Here is a 15,449-nt window from a genome sequence, read left to right as displayed (position 1 = left end):
GAGATCTGAATGAAAATACTCATTGATGGCGGCACAAAGTTTCTGAAACATGTGTGGACATTTGTAAGTAACCGTTGTTTTCATGATAGGTGGACCTAAATTCCTGTAATTCAGTCCGAAAACACGGTTACTGCTAGTGATTCTAAACTGCTCTAACGGTTATTTAGAACTGCGTCCTTATCAGTACTTCTGAAATGTCTCAAGCACTGGACCACTTCATTCACTAAAAATTCAGTTAACTAAACGAAGCATCGAAAATTAACACTGCGTAAATAACTAACTGATGAAATGATAACAAAGTGTTTGAAAAGCTTCTGGTGATGTCAGTGGTTTTAAAGAACCCAGTGAAACGATGCTGTTCGACTATACGAGCACTGGCTGAAAGCGAGCAGTCAGCTTATTGTAGTGGCAAGAGGCACTGATGCGGCTCGGTCGGATAATGTAGCTAAAACTTGGACTTCTAGTGTGCAGAGAGGAAGGGCATTGGGGCGTAGCAGTTAATGGAATGCCGCAGAGAAGAAAATCAGCCTCTGGCTGTTCCCTCGAGACAACGAGCGCATTCCTCACGCCGTGCCGGCCGCCGGCAGAGTTGGCGGACTGAGGCATTCTTTGTGCAGCGCCAAAGTGCCGCGAGCGAGTTGCGCAGTCTGCACCAGGCAGTAATTAGCTGCCGGCGGCAGTTTGCTTCTTCGCTGAGTGATACACAGCATACTTTTTTAGGATGTGCGAGACATGAGAGCTTTCTAGACGAGCCGCTGAAGAGCGAGTTGTTTAAAGCTCGCAGTATCGAAAAGCAAAAGGAAGGAAGGATGACCGGGGCTTAATGGGTCATGAACGGCGAGGTCAATAGAGACAGACCACAACCTATGATTAGACAAGAATGGGCAAGGAAAAATGGCGTGCCATTTTCAAAGTGACCTTGTCGGACTGTCGAATACATGTATGTCGAGTGGACAGCATAGAACAAATTAATTCGTTTCGTAGATGCGTAGTGACTAGAAGCTCGTACAGGAGCGGATCCGAAGGGGAGAAAGGGTTTTTTTTGGTGGGGGAGGTCATGATTCTTCCCCCCCCCCCCCAAAAAAAGCGAAATCACAGTACCAGCCACTGATAAAAACAATTATTATGATTTTATTTTTATTATTATTTAAATCCTAGGCATCGGCAGCATATTTAAAAAATGTGTTGCTGTAAGTTACATTTGGGGGGGGGGGGGGAGGCAGATACTAAAGACTGTGATCGCCAGCTACCCTATTACCATAGACCACCTTTCCTATCCTCATAAAGCACGTTACTTATTCCGTATGTAAGGCCACAACGAAGGAAGCCAATCCACTATATGGTCAGCAGCCCGCACATCCTAGGCTGAAATCAAGAAAGAGCTTCTAGACAACTACTGAGGCTCTCATCGAGAATCCACATGCGGCAAGGATCTCGCGATAGCGGGAGAAATGTCGATATTTGGGAGAATGGATGGCTCCAAAGGAAGAACTTCCGCCTGGACATTCGGAGAACTGGTCAATATGGAGGTCTCTCAATAGATTACGATCAAAACACAACGAGCTGCAAGACCAATCTGCGGACTTGGGGTTTCTCTGTGGACTCAGTTCTTTGCCAGTGTGGCGTTGAGCAGACTAACAGCCACTTCCTTCAGCGTTTCTCATCACCAACCACCTGCACCATGCAATACCTTATGAGAGATACACCACACAAGTATCCAATCTTTGGTCTTCTTTTGTGTAAAATTATGTCAACACACACTCACACACACACACACACACACACACACACACACACACACACAGACACAGATACGCACGGTAAATAAATATTCCGTATGTAGTATATTTTGAGCTATTGGTTCGGACTGTATTTTGGAAGAATAATGATAAATTAATTAATTAATTGAACCTTCGATCTGCGGCTGACCTCGTGGATGTGGTAATGGCAGAAAACAAAAATTCATAACATAAATTTTGTATGGAACTTGACTGCGTTTACATTCAATAAAATTTTTCTGTTTTTGCGACCGCATTGTCAATATATATAAAACTACTGGCGTATGGTGCGGTATGTCATAGACTAAAACAGCCGGATTCCTATGTAGTGGATGGGTCGGCTTCTCCTAATGTTGAGAAAAAAGATTCCGAGCTTTTCCGCTCACCTGAAGATGTGGCCTCTAGTGCCAATAAGCCGACAATGATTCAGTAATAAAGGACTACACACAGCTTAAGCGGTTTATTAATACTCAGGATGACTACTCATAGCTGTGGTTGCCTTGCCTACAAGTTACCTACTTTTACAAATTAATCCATTTATTAAACATTTATTTCCGCTTGTTGTTGTGGTCTTCAATCCAATGACCAGCACATGAATCTCCGAATGACTACTGCAATTTACATACATTTGAACATGTTTGCTGCATTCATAACTTGGACACACTCTGTTTGTACAACGCTCTTCCCGCCCACACACTTACCTACGTTATTAAACCGACGAAACCTTGACGTTTCAGGATGCGTAATAACATCCTTTTCCTTCTTTTAATCAAATTGAGCTAAAATTACTTCTTGCCACAGTTGAAAAGTTTCTCTTCTCTTCCTGTCTGAACTACTTATCGGACACGTTTCACTTCCGTACAAGGAGACACAGCAGGCAAATTCTTCTAGAAAAGCGTTCCTAACACTTCAGTTTATATTAGATTTTAAGAAATTCGTGTTTATACTTTTTATTCCAGTTACGGATCACAATTTATTTTAAATATTATCTGAATGGTTTCGGTCCATAATGATCATCTTCAGACGTACAAAACACAAACTTATCGTACAAAGTACACCGAAATTACAAAATAAGGCATCAGAAATCATTTCAAGCATTCACGGAGCAGTCATATACTTGAGTGAACACAGTTGTTCGCTAATCATTATTGACTCGGCATATGTGAAAATGATGCAGTCAAAATAGCGAGCGAGACAAGTTTTGTCGTGTATGTATAAATAGACGAGAGACATGCACATTCTGTGAAGAGACTCTAGGACTGCCGTGCAGCGACGACTGGCTTGCCTGCGGTGTGGCACGTTACGTGTCGCTTCCGCACAGCGGGAGGCCTACTCATGGCTTGTGCATTAGCCATTTATGTAATTAACGAATGCACAAAATCATTTCTGTGGGTGTCAATAAAGTACGCTACCAGAGCACTAGCATATATGCTGTATTGTAAAGAAAAGGGAAGCTGTACTTCCTATCATTAATACATATATTACAAAACAGGTCTGAAAATAACATTTCTCAGTTTAAACTATAATTGAACTGAAACCAGTGTGCAGAATAAACCCTAAAACACAGTACGCACAAGCACATTCACAAAACGAACATCCTACCACTACGAGCCTGGGACACGAGGGCTTTCTTTGCATTCTGGGACAAACATCAAAAATATTTCACGACATTACGAAAAAGAGTCAATACGAATTAAAAGGCAATAGCTAATTATGAATCCAGGCTTCAACCAGGACAAGCGCAATACGATAATACATCCTACTTCATGAACAGCAATAGACACCCAGTTTTACAGTTGCGTGATGGAATGGAGAGGCTACTGTCAAACAGAATATATTAAGCGTATTTGTGTCCATACCAATTGTTTATATGAGCTACAGATAAAGTTCATGGTAAGTAAATAGAAGCGTCGACAAAATAATTAAAACAGCCATCACATAAGGGCACGTAAATTGCGGCCGTGCAAGATTCTGCTGGAGCTTCGCTACAGATACGATCTGCTCATCAGAGCTGTAACATAAAACGAAAGTCCAGTTAAAATGTATTACAAAGAGCCATCATACAGCAGCATATGAAACTCTATACACATTACAGCCAATTAAACATTATTCTGCCCTAAGGCATAGACAAGATAATACTTGGGGAGAAAAACCTTCGATATGCATTGAGTGCTGTATTTATTAATTTATCTTGATTCAAAACATGTATAGATTTAGGTAACATAGGTAGCTTGAGGCTCGAATAAAATAAAATATGAACGCCTCAACCACATCCATGAAAAGTACTGTTGGAGCTTCAGTACGCTTGCACACTGCTCATCAAAGCTGTAGCATAAAAGAAAATGTAGGTATAATTACATTACAATGAATAGTTAATTCCTTATAACATATTTATGGTTGCCAGAAGTATACGGGAAATCTCTTCTGTCTCGTGTATATGTTTGTACAGCCATATATCCAACCTTTTCAGAGTAACGTATTTACTGATTGGCTCCAAACTATTTATTAATGTCAATTAAAGTTTCATTAGGAACTATTTTTTAAACTTTCTTCAATTAGCTATTTATAACACCATTCTGCATCATCCAGTAATTTTAATGACGATAGGTCACTAGTAGAGACAAGAGAATATTAGAGTTGTAAGATGGCGCTTTGGCATAACGGTATCCTAACCAGATGACGACTAACACCTTAACACATGGGTTTTTCCTACTGGTATCCTTTATTACGTACTAGAGAGGTATGAAGATAAACAGCTTGCAGTGTGAAACTTCCTGGCAGATTAAAACTGTGTGCCGGACTGAGACTCGAACTCGAGAACATTGCCTTTCGCGGGCAAGGGCTCTACCATCTGAGCTAGCAAAGCACGACTCGCTACCCGTCCTCACAGCTTCAATTCTGCTAGTACCTCATCTCCTACCTTCCAAACTTCACACAAGCTCTTCTGCCAACCTTGCAGAACTAGCACTCCTGGAAGAAAGGATATTTCGGAGACATGGCTTAGCCACAGCCTGGGGGATGTTTCAGAATGAGATTTTTCACTCTGCAGCGGAGTGTGCACTGGTATGAAACTTCCTGGCAGATTAAAACTGTGGGCTGTGGCTAAGCTATGTCCCCGAACTCGCTTCGGCGGTTCATATACTAAAATTGGAACGATACAGAGAAGATTAGCATGGCCCCTGCGCAAGGATGACACAGCCGGCACGGTAACTCAGCGTGTTCGGTCAGAGGGTTAGCTGCCCTCTGCAATAAAAAAAAAAAAAAAAAATGAGTTAATGGATAAACGACGAACTGAAATCGGTGTCTTGCGACGACCGTCAAGAGCAGATGCAACGAACGAAAACGAACAAATTGAGATATATATATATATATATATATATATATAAAGATGGTAGAGCACTTGCCCGCGTAAGGCAATGGTCCCGAGTTCGAGTCTCGGTCTGGCCACACAGTTATAATCTGTCAGGAAGTTTCATACCAGCACACACTCCGCTACAGAGTGAAAATCTCATTCCAGCTTGCAGTATCTCTTGCTACACCATAATATTGCAAGTTAAGTAATGAAACTTGCTATTCAGGAAGTCAAAAGTTATTGACGTCTAATAGATACAAAGAGCGATTCGCAATTAAATTGTAAAATGCAATTTATTTCCTCTTCTTAAACTCTGCCTTGTATTGATCTTTTGGTACAACTTAGAACAGGGTGCAGAATTTGGAGTCGGATCCGGACATCTACATTTTCCGAGAAATTCTCTTACAGAGTCAGATTTGAAGCTTCAGGCACATTAAGCAGATCCACTACGAACGTAATAAAGCATAAGCTCAGAAAGAAAGGACTGTTGCGTGCGAAACGGTAGTGCCCAGGTTCTACTCGGGACGGTACATATAATTAATGTATCTGCACATTTCATACAATGTGTAATTAAATAGTTCGTAAAAATACACTCGATTCCGTAAAGAAGTGTTCCGCAGTTTATAATGCTTCTCGATATAAAATAGAAACACGGTAACAATCAGTTGTGTCGGCGCCACAATAATGCATTGGAATTTAGGACCATTACAACCGTTTCGAAATTTCTAACATTCCATGTCAACAAATATCGAAAGTGTAAAAATATTGCGACACAGGAAGCTTCACACGGAATTCAAAGGTGTTCGATATTTTGCGTAATTTATCAATATGCAGTATATGATTAAAGCGAATAGTAAAGTTGAGATACTAGTAAGCGTTCTAGCTGCAGAGAATGGCTACGGGAGCGATGCCAGCTGGATCACTATGCCGCAAGGAAATACGAAAGGTCGAGGTCAGTATCTGCGTGCATCTTACTTCTTACTTCATATTGCCTTCATTAACTAAAAATATTTGTTTTGCAAACGGCAAATACAAGAGTGCCTTCATATGTGTGTGTGTGTGCGTGTTCGTAGTTTCCACTAACATGGTCTCTCTTCTCTTTCTCTTTTTATAGGACTGTGTTTCTTTTAGCATGTAGCCTGCGTTTCATTACGGATTTGCGAGTGTTAGCGGTAACAGTGTGTGTGCTGATTTGCGACGGCGGTGCCTTGGGATTCCTCGTAGCTAGTTGCAGTTACGGCCAGGCGGTATACTGCTAAGGTTTAAGGACTCACTAATACCAGAACATTTACAATATCTGACGATGATTGTTCTTCAGATAATTAGTCAACGACGTCACCGCGTATTCGGAACTCGTAAAGCAGTAGCAATTTTTCGTACCATGTTCGTGTTTGCATACAGTAAGTTCCTCCTCTAGCACTGTCAGCATCACACGGCGCTAATTCAAGGCACCGAAAATATATGGAGTACGAACTTTGCCAATTAGTCAAAAAGCCTAGTTACTAATTCAGGATCAACACCACTACACAGTAGGCAATATTGTATCACAACCTACTAAATTGTGTTTTGGAGAGGATATTCTCTGCAAATTATCTGTGATGGAAAGGACACGAAAATAAAGCAGGAAGCTATTCTGTCTGCAGGAATACAAATTGCTTGTGCTTGTTGCTTACGTCACCAAGTGTGTTGCTTTCACATCGCACACTCAGTCCTGAATTCTCCAGGAGCGTCCACGGGTGTAGCTAATTTCTGTACCCCGGTCCTCGTACCAGTCTTTATGTTTTGAAATAGTCAGTGCTTCATCTGTCGCCGATTTGTTTGCTTTGTGCCTACATTAAAGAGTCACAGATAGCGCGGAGTCTCTTAATTTTCTGAACTGAAAAAAAAGAGAAACACCAGATTTTAGTCATATACGTTAGACTTCTTTGCTGCTCTTCATTTCAGTTATCCTATTCCAGTAAGGTACATGTATCTTCTAGGCTTCATCTCCTATGTGACTAATCATTCTAATCATTTGGCGGTCCTTTGATGCTCGTAGCAGCTAATATTGGAGGCCTTAACACATGTTTTCACCAATTATCGTCCCCCCCCCCCCCCCAGAACAGTTTTGTTTGCATATTTCTTCGTACATACCGTGAAAAACATTTTATTTCCTTCTTAACCACCCAGTCTAACATTCACTAGCATCATATTCAACTTCTTTATCTTCTTTACCCATTTTCCGGACGTCAGAAACTCACTTCCGCGCACCTGTGTAATATAAAGATAAAAGATATTTGCTAAAGTTAATGTCTGACTCTTGTTTATTATACTTCTAACGCCGAGTATATGCTGGTCCTATTGTGTCTGAATCATACCTCTTCAGCTTGTGGGGTACCAGGACAGAGTACAGGTGAAACGCCCGAGAGAACTTCAGAAAATCAGTGATGTCTTTGAAATTTCTCCAGTGTCTACAACAGCGCCAGTTTCATGTCTGTAGCAAGATGTTTGCTGTCGTTACTGTTTCCTACACTACAGCAATACATTGTTTTATTTTTATAAGTAGTAGTTTTTACGACATGCGTAAGTGGATGTCTATTTGAGTACATATTTTAGCAGGAGAGGAGGTTAAGGAATGCACACGTCTTACAACCACGGCTATAGGGGTAGGGTGGTCGGGGTAGAGGGAAATCAATCTGATTTACTCATTTCGCAGTATGAAAGGCGTCTTCGAAGAGTGGAGGTCGTGCCGACCTAATTAGTGATGATACGCGGACAGCTGACCTCTACTGGCCTGTTCGTGTACAGTGTTCCAGTCTTGGCTTTTCGGTGACGCCGTGAGCCGTAAACATAAGCAAATCATTGCCGCCTGGCTGTGACCTTCATTATCTGTAATTACGCTGACGCGCCGCGCCCGCGCCACTGTGTTCACGGATGTCCTCTTGTTTCGCACGCTGCGCGCGGCCGGCGGGCCGCCCTGACCTGCCGCTGGTTCCTCTACTCTCTACGGCAAGTAAGCAGCGCCTCCTGCCATGGTTGCTTGCAGCTGACGCACAACACCAAAGCTCTGCAGCGCTCAGCAACACGGGCAGCCACAGTGCGCAGACAGCTTCTGCATGACGAAATTTATTTCTTTATCAACGAAGGCTATCACGACCTGTTTATTTTGGTTGCTTATCAATCTTCCAGGTCGTATGGTCATGGCCAATGAAACTCTTTTGTCCGCGACGTTTCGTCCAGAGCTGCGTTGGATAAGGGTGCTTTTGGTTTCGCTGATACGTCCGACGTTCGAGAGGGACATAGGTACCGCCTGCCTGCAAGACTCAGCGGAAATAGGAGCACCTCTCATGAGGTACAACGCTGCTCTGGACGAAACGTCAAGGACAAAAGAGTTTCATGGATAACGACCGTACAGCCCAGAAGATACACCAGCAACTAGTTTATCAGTTTGCTGTTCGTCAAGCCAATGTTCACCAGCATCTATTCACCAACGTTGAGTTTTACATATATACTCCACAGGACATCTGACGGTGTATGGCGGTGGGTGTTCCTGGTACCGCTTTCTCTTACCTCTTTCCCAGTTACATTGGTGAACTGGGCGTGGGAAGAACGATTGACGACAAATTCCATATGAACATTACTTCTCTTTTATAATATATATTATTACAAACTTAGTAGCACATATTCAATCTTGATTACTAGTTTCAATGATAAGCAATGATCATTTTCAGATCTAAAAATAAAACGAAACGAAATTTAATAAATATTCATTTCTACAGATGATATAGATAGAAAAATATTTAAAAGTAAAGACATTAATATTGTACCTGTATATTCAAATTACATAGACTGATATTGTTTAAAATATAAAATACATAAAACGGTACCTGATGCATTAATGTTGGAATTTATAAAAGTTTAAAATACTGAACTATAAGTGTAGTTTCCGCCAAAGGGCGTCGGAGGCGTGTTGCGGTCGTGCACGTTGGGCTGGGTCTGTTTGTGACCGCGCTGCAACGAATGCGGCGAGCTGCTAAGGCCTTGTTTTGCCCAGTGCGGCTGAAGTAGAGTCGTAAAACTATCCTAGGCTACCGCAGATAAGTAAACGTAGGCGATGGCAATTTTCTCAGTAGTTTTGGTCAGTTAAGGTCGTAATCGCGTTACCTTTACGTTGGATGTGTTGCATATTTATCGGGCGTTACCACATTTCGATTACCTTGATTGCGTATGCGATTAGTGTATTACTAGATCCCCCTAGAGACAGGACTAGAAACTGAGTGAAGATATATGAATGGCCTCGTAACCTAATGAAAATTTGTGTTCTACACAGGTGTCCTCCTGTCTGTTACTTACAAATAAACACTACTGATAGCAAAATTGAAGCTATCAATATATGATTCAGGATTTATTCGAAAATTGTTGATTTGTAACGTGAAACAGTGGGGCTCTGTAGTACTGATAAAGAAACAATACAGATTTATCATATAGCTCTATGAAACGCAATACCCTAAAAAAAATCAAAAAAAAATCCACGCAAAACTAAAACACTAGAGACATCTATTCAATACTTCGTGGAACGTATATGAAACATGTTTAAGTTATTCATAAACAACTTTCTCAGTTGTATAATAATGACATGGAACTCGGGCCTTTGATCGTAATGAAGAACTTTCTGTTGAGCACAAAAACAACAAAACTCTATGGCGTGATAGTCAGGTTGCTATTCCACCACTCAAGGGTGTCTCTAGACACGTCTGGGGCCTGAAGTCTCATTTCCTGGAAGATAGTTGTCTTTAGTGATTAGTCCCGCTAGCCGCCCTGAGCTTACATTTCAGCAAGATAATGCCCGCCCGCACACGACGAGATTATCTACTGCTTGTCTTCGTGCCTGCTAAATCCTACCACAGCCAGCAATTGGTATGATGCTGCCCGCCACGAATTCCTCTCCTGTGACAACCTTATCATCTCAGAGTAGCAGTTGCAGCCTATATCCTCAGTTATTTGCTGGATATATTCCAATATATATCTTTCTCTGCAGTGTTTACTCTCTACAGCCCCCTCTAGTACCATCGAAGCCATTCAGCTGTGTCTTAATAGATATCCTATCATCCTGTCCCTTCTTCCTGCCATGTTTTCCATATGTTCCTTTAGCCGGTCGCGGTGGCCGCGCGGTTCTAGGTGCTTCAGCCCGGTACCGCGCGACTGCTACTGTCGGAGGTTCGATTCCTGCCTCGGGCATGGATGTGTGTGATGTCCTTAGGTTAGTTAGATTTAAGTAGTTCTATGTTCTAGGGGACTGATGACCTCCGAAGTTAAGTCCCATAGTGCTCAGAGCCATTTGAACCACATGTTCCCTTCCTCACCGATTCTGAGCAGAACATTCTCATTCCTGACTTTATCAGTACATATAGTTTTCAACGTTTTTCTGCAGCACCACATCTCCAATGCTTCGGATCTCTTCTGTTCCAATCTTCCCACAGTCATTTTGCACTACCATACAATGCTGTGCTGCAAACGTACATTATCAGGAAATTATTCCTCAAATTAAGCCGCGCTGGGTAGCTGAGCGATCTGAGGCGCCTTGTCACGGTCCGCGCTGCTCCCCTCACCTTAGGTTTGAGTCCTCTCTCGGGCATGGGTGTGTGTTGTCTTTTGCTTAAGTTAGTAAGCTAGATTAAGTAGTGTGTAAGCTTAGGGACCGATGACCTCGGCAGTACGGTCCCCTAAGACCTTACCACAAATTTCCAAAATTTTCCTCAAATTAAGACCTATGTTTGATATAATAAACTTCTCTTAGCGAGGAATGCCCTTTCTGCCTGTGCTAGTCTGCATTTTATGTTCTCTTAGCTCCGTCCGTCATAGATTATTTTGTTGTCGAGAGAACAGAAATTCTTAACTTCATCTACTTCGTGATCACCACTTCTGATTGTAAGTATCTCACTATTCTCATTTCTGCTACCTATCAGTACTTTCCTTCTCAATCCATGTTGTGTACTCATTAGACTGCTCATTCCATTCAACAGATCCTGCAATTCATCTTCACTTTCACTGAGGATGGCAATGTCATTAGCGAATCTTGCCGCGGATATCCTTTCATCCTGAATTTTAATTCCACTTCTGAACCTTTCTTTTATTTAGGTCATTGCTTCTTCGACGTATATATTGAACAGTAGCGGCGAAACACTACGTCCCTATCTTATACCCTTTTTAATCCGAGCTTTCCACTCATTATCTTCCATTTTCCGTCTTGGCGCTTGTACGTACTGTATATTACTCATCTTTCCCTGTAATTTACCCCGGTTTTCCTCAGAATTTCGAGCATCTTGCACAATTTTACGTCTTTGAACGCTTTTTCCATGTTGACAAATCCTATGAACGTATCTTGATTTTTCTTCAGTCTTGCTTCCATTATCAACCGCAACGTCAGAACTGCCTCTCTGCTGCCTTTACCACACCTAAAGCGAAATTGATCGTCACCTAAAGTACCTTCAGTTTTCTTTTTCCATTCTTCTGTATATTATTCTTGTAAGCAACTTGGATGCATGACCTGGTAAGGTGATCGTGCGACGATTTTCCCATTTGTCAGCTATTGCACTCTTCAGAATTGTGTGGATGATGTTTTTCTCAAATTCAGGTGTTATATCGCCAGACTCATATATTCTATACAGCAACGTGAAAAGTCGTTTTGTTGCCATTTCCCCCAATTATTTAGAAATTCTGATGGAAAGTTATCTATCGTTTTTGCTTTATTTGGTCTTAATTCTTCCAAAGCTCTTTTAAATTCTAGTACGTGGTCCCCTATCTCTTCCCTGTCGATGTCACTTCTTCAGCCACAGTGCACATGTCCTGTGGAGGATATATACATTACGCGTCTTTAATGCAGTTGTTTCCATTGCTTTCTGCATCCTCATGCCGTGAACCTCTGTCCGTTCCTCCGCCGTCTTTAAGAAGGCCGTTGACAGAATGAGCGTGACTTATTACGCTGGAAGTCTTCGGCCGCGATTGCTGATGATTATTATTCAGAAGTTAAATAGTGGTGAGATTCTAATCATGGATCGAGGACGTTTTGATTACTATTCAGACGCTACTCTTTGACCACGGCTGTATCTGATGATTTAACGCTCCAGTTGGACACAATTTGTCACGATTTCCGTCAAGAGGACAGCCACGAACGCTGTCAATGCCAAACCGAATAACAACTTTCATAAGGGCGAGACGTGGGCCAACGCGTTACTGACTTGCTCAGTATGTGAAACTTTTTCTCTTGAATAAATCATCCAGTTTCTGTGAAGTTGTAATCATTTGTTTGCAAAGGTACATCACATCTACAGATTTCCGTCCCATCCGGATAATACCTCGTGGTGCGTCGCTTTTTTTTCCTTTCATCTTAGAGTGTAATTAGAAGTAACAGTACGGAACAGTTGGCTAGCAATGAGCCTTGAAGACAGCGCAACATACAAATGGGAGCTCTTGTTATAAGAATTTTGCAAACCTTCGACAAGCCTACGTTACCAGTGGTGCATTGGTACGTACCAACAATATGTAGCAAATTCCGGTGGGTTCTCTGATTACCTATCATGTGGCGCATACGTCCCAAAGATTGTGAAAAAGTTAAGGACGAATTTATGCATTCAATACTGCTAACTTAATTACCTTTTCATTATCCACACTGTCTTTCCAAAACCATTGGTGAAATTCCTTGAAACAGAAGAGTCATTTTCTTTTCTGGGTAATAGTCTAGAGTGTTAAGATAAGCTTCAAGTGCAATTCGAGCTGCTGCAATTACGTCATTTTTGAACAACTTTTGTAGTGCGGGCTGCCACGCTGCAGTATGGATAGCCTGCCCGTAAATGCTGCCCTGGAAAGGAGAATAACTAACTGATTAACATCAGAATGGGGAACGGGGCAATACTGGAGGAAGTGGAAGAATTATCATAATGTAGGAAGCAAAGTTACTCAACATGACCGGGGCAAGAAGTATCAGAAGCAGATTGCCGTAGGTGATGAAAACTTTTCCTCATTAAAAATGTTCTACTGGACTGGATACTGATATGGAAATTACTAAGAAGTTCCTGAAAGTGAACGATTGGAGCTCAGCCTTGTACGTAAGTGAAACGTGCACGGTCGGAAAAGAGAAGAACAGCTTGGAAGCATTTAAAATGCGGTACTGTGGAAGAACCTTAAAGACTAAGTGGACAGGTAAAATAGGAAACGAAGAGGTACTAAAAAATAATGGGAGAGGAAAGTAATCTAGCGGAATCGAGTGACTGTCCGTCATGGAGTTACTGTCTGCCACGAAGTTTCAAAATAGCATACACTCCGCTGCAGGGTGGATGATTCGTTCTGGAAACTATCTCTAGGTAAGGCAAAGCCGTTTCTTTAAGATATACTTTCGTTCAAGTATAGTAGTCCAGTCAGGTACGTAGCAGAAGTGAAGCCTGCAAATTAGGAGAGAGGTACTGGCAAAATTCAATTTGTCGATACAGCCACAACGGCAAAAATTAGTGACGAACAGAAGGTTGGCAATGCCTTTGTTTGAGACTGAAATTACAACTGTCTTACAACAGTGGCAAAGAACAATTATAATGAATCTGACGTGACGAATTATTTATAAAACTGAAACAGAAAAGAGTAAAATTAGAATAGTACAAAATCTTCAGTAGACTACATTCGTCACGATGACATTAAATGATTTCGGTGTCGAAAATTTCATGTAAATATTGCATGTAGAACGAACAACACGCTGAAATCAAGACTACGATACAAATTAGCTAATAATAATAGGAAAACATGCACCCAGTTGTTGGCGCAATTACATGGGAAGACTGCAGTAAAGTCAGAGAAACGTAAGAATTTTTAAATTTGGGTATTTTAAAACTCCGCCTTATGCAAAACACAAGTAGTTCTTCTATTCACTCAGACGGGTTTCGACACCTATCTGTCATCTTCTGTGCGTCTCGATTTATTTCTGTGAAATTTTATACAGAGTTCTTCGTTGTTCTTCTATTTCAGGCCGTGAAACAATAACATGTGCATTTTTCAGTTTATTGCGATTTCTGATCTGAAATTACATTACATGTAACAATCATTTAACGGTTTTGACAACTATCATGTGCAGAGTGATCGTAAACAAATATGCTTGTTTTTGAAACAATTTTTCTTGAGTTGTGGTTTTGTATGTCATTATGCTTACTTTTTCGTCCATTTGTGCGTCTCTGGTAGGTTTCCTTTTGTACTGCGACTCTATACATCGTTTTCCACACCTTCTTGTATGTTTAATTATAACCTGTTTTCACACGTTTGCAACAGAAAACGGGATATGATCAAACACTTACGTCGTCATACTCAAAGAGAGGCGCTATCTTATTGGTTCAGAGTTGCAAACAGAATTTTGTTGACAGTTGTGTATATTCGTTCAACAGAGAGTGAAACCGGGAGCCGGCACATAGCCTACTCTTCTCAAATAGCACCAAGAGGGCCGCCGAACTTTACATCCCCATCCGACGGGTGGATCATCATCATTAGCGTCACGTGCCCACATTTCATCATGGATTGTGGAGAGTTTTGAAACTTAATGCAGGACGTGAGAGAAAAGACTAGTGATCAGAAACTTTACGCCACCACTTCTCCTCCTCTGGCCAGCCAAATACTGGCAATGAAAATGTTCCACCACCAGGATCCGAACCGGCGTGTCTCCGAGTCGAGAGACACCGCACATGCGTGCGTTAGCGACCTCGGCAACAGTGGCGGGTGTGCAACTGTCCGCACGTTATCGATTTGGCCTGTAAGTGTGCATTACGAACAATACAGCAAACGCCCCAGCGCTGAGCTACACATAGAAGCTGAATAAGGGAACATCCGAAATTGATTTGTGGTTTCGGGTTCTCTTCACCGACTAGGGAATAACGTCGAAAACCTGACGATCGTCTTGTATGAGGCTGCCACGTAGCAGTGTACGTCTCAGGCAGCTCAGAAGTTCACCTGGCTGTCGAGGGTAATATGAGGGCAGCGCAGTATCGGCACAGTATTCAACAATGTATTACTTAGCCATAAATTCAACATTCCAGTAATAAGTTCGTCCTTTAAGAGAAAAATGTGCGAATACAGGGCGCTTCGCGCGTGAACAACTCCTCCGTACAAGAGGAAAGAATCATCGGAATGGAATGCCCTACGGTACATACTGAGGTAAATTTGATTCATCACACTTGAGCCCTGTTGAAACTTGGAGTTCATCTACGCAGAAAGTCTCCTGAGACACTGGATGACGCCAGGTGTTGCATTATCGATGAGTGGGTTAGTCTTGAGCAGCAATGTCTCTACCTCCTTGTGGAGAGCATCCC

The 15,449-nt window shown here is 41.9% G+C and overlaps 1 protein-coding gene and 1 non-coding gene across 3 annotated transcripts in view; both read left to right on the top strand.

Moving 5' to 3' along the window:
* LOC124603448 (transmembrane protein 65) overlaps positions 1–15,449 on the top strand; it is a 524,529-nt gene that overhangs the window by 350,925 nt on the left and 158,155 nt on the right. The gene's annotated exons all lie outside the window — the stretch shown is intronic.
* Positions 4,896–5,002, top strand: LOC124554858. Its single transcript, XR_006968477.1, has one exon. It is a non-coding gene; the product is annotated as a U6 spliceosomal RNA (small nuclear RNA).

Source organism: Schistocerca americana, chromosome 1 (genome assembly GCF_021461395.2).
Source record: "Schistocerca americana isolate TAMUIC-IGC-003095 chromosome 1, iqSchAmer2.1, whole genome shotgun sequence".
Lineage (NCBI taxonomy): Eukaryota > Metazoa > Arthropoda > Insecta > Orthoptera > Acrididae > Schistocerca > Schistocerca americana.
The sequence above is the reverse complement of the archived record's forward strand: the minus strand, read 5'-3'. Positions and strand labels throughout refer to the sequence as shown.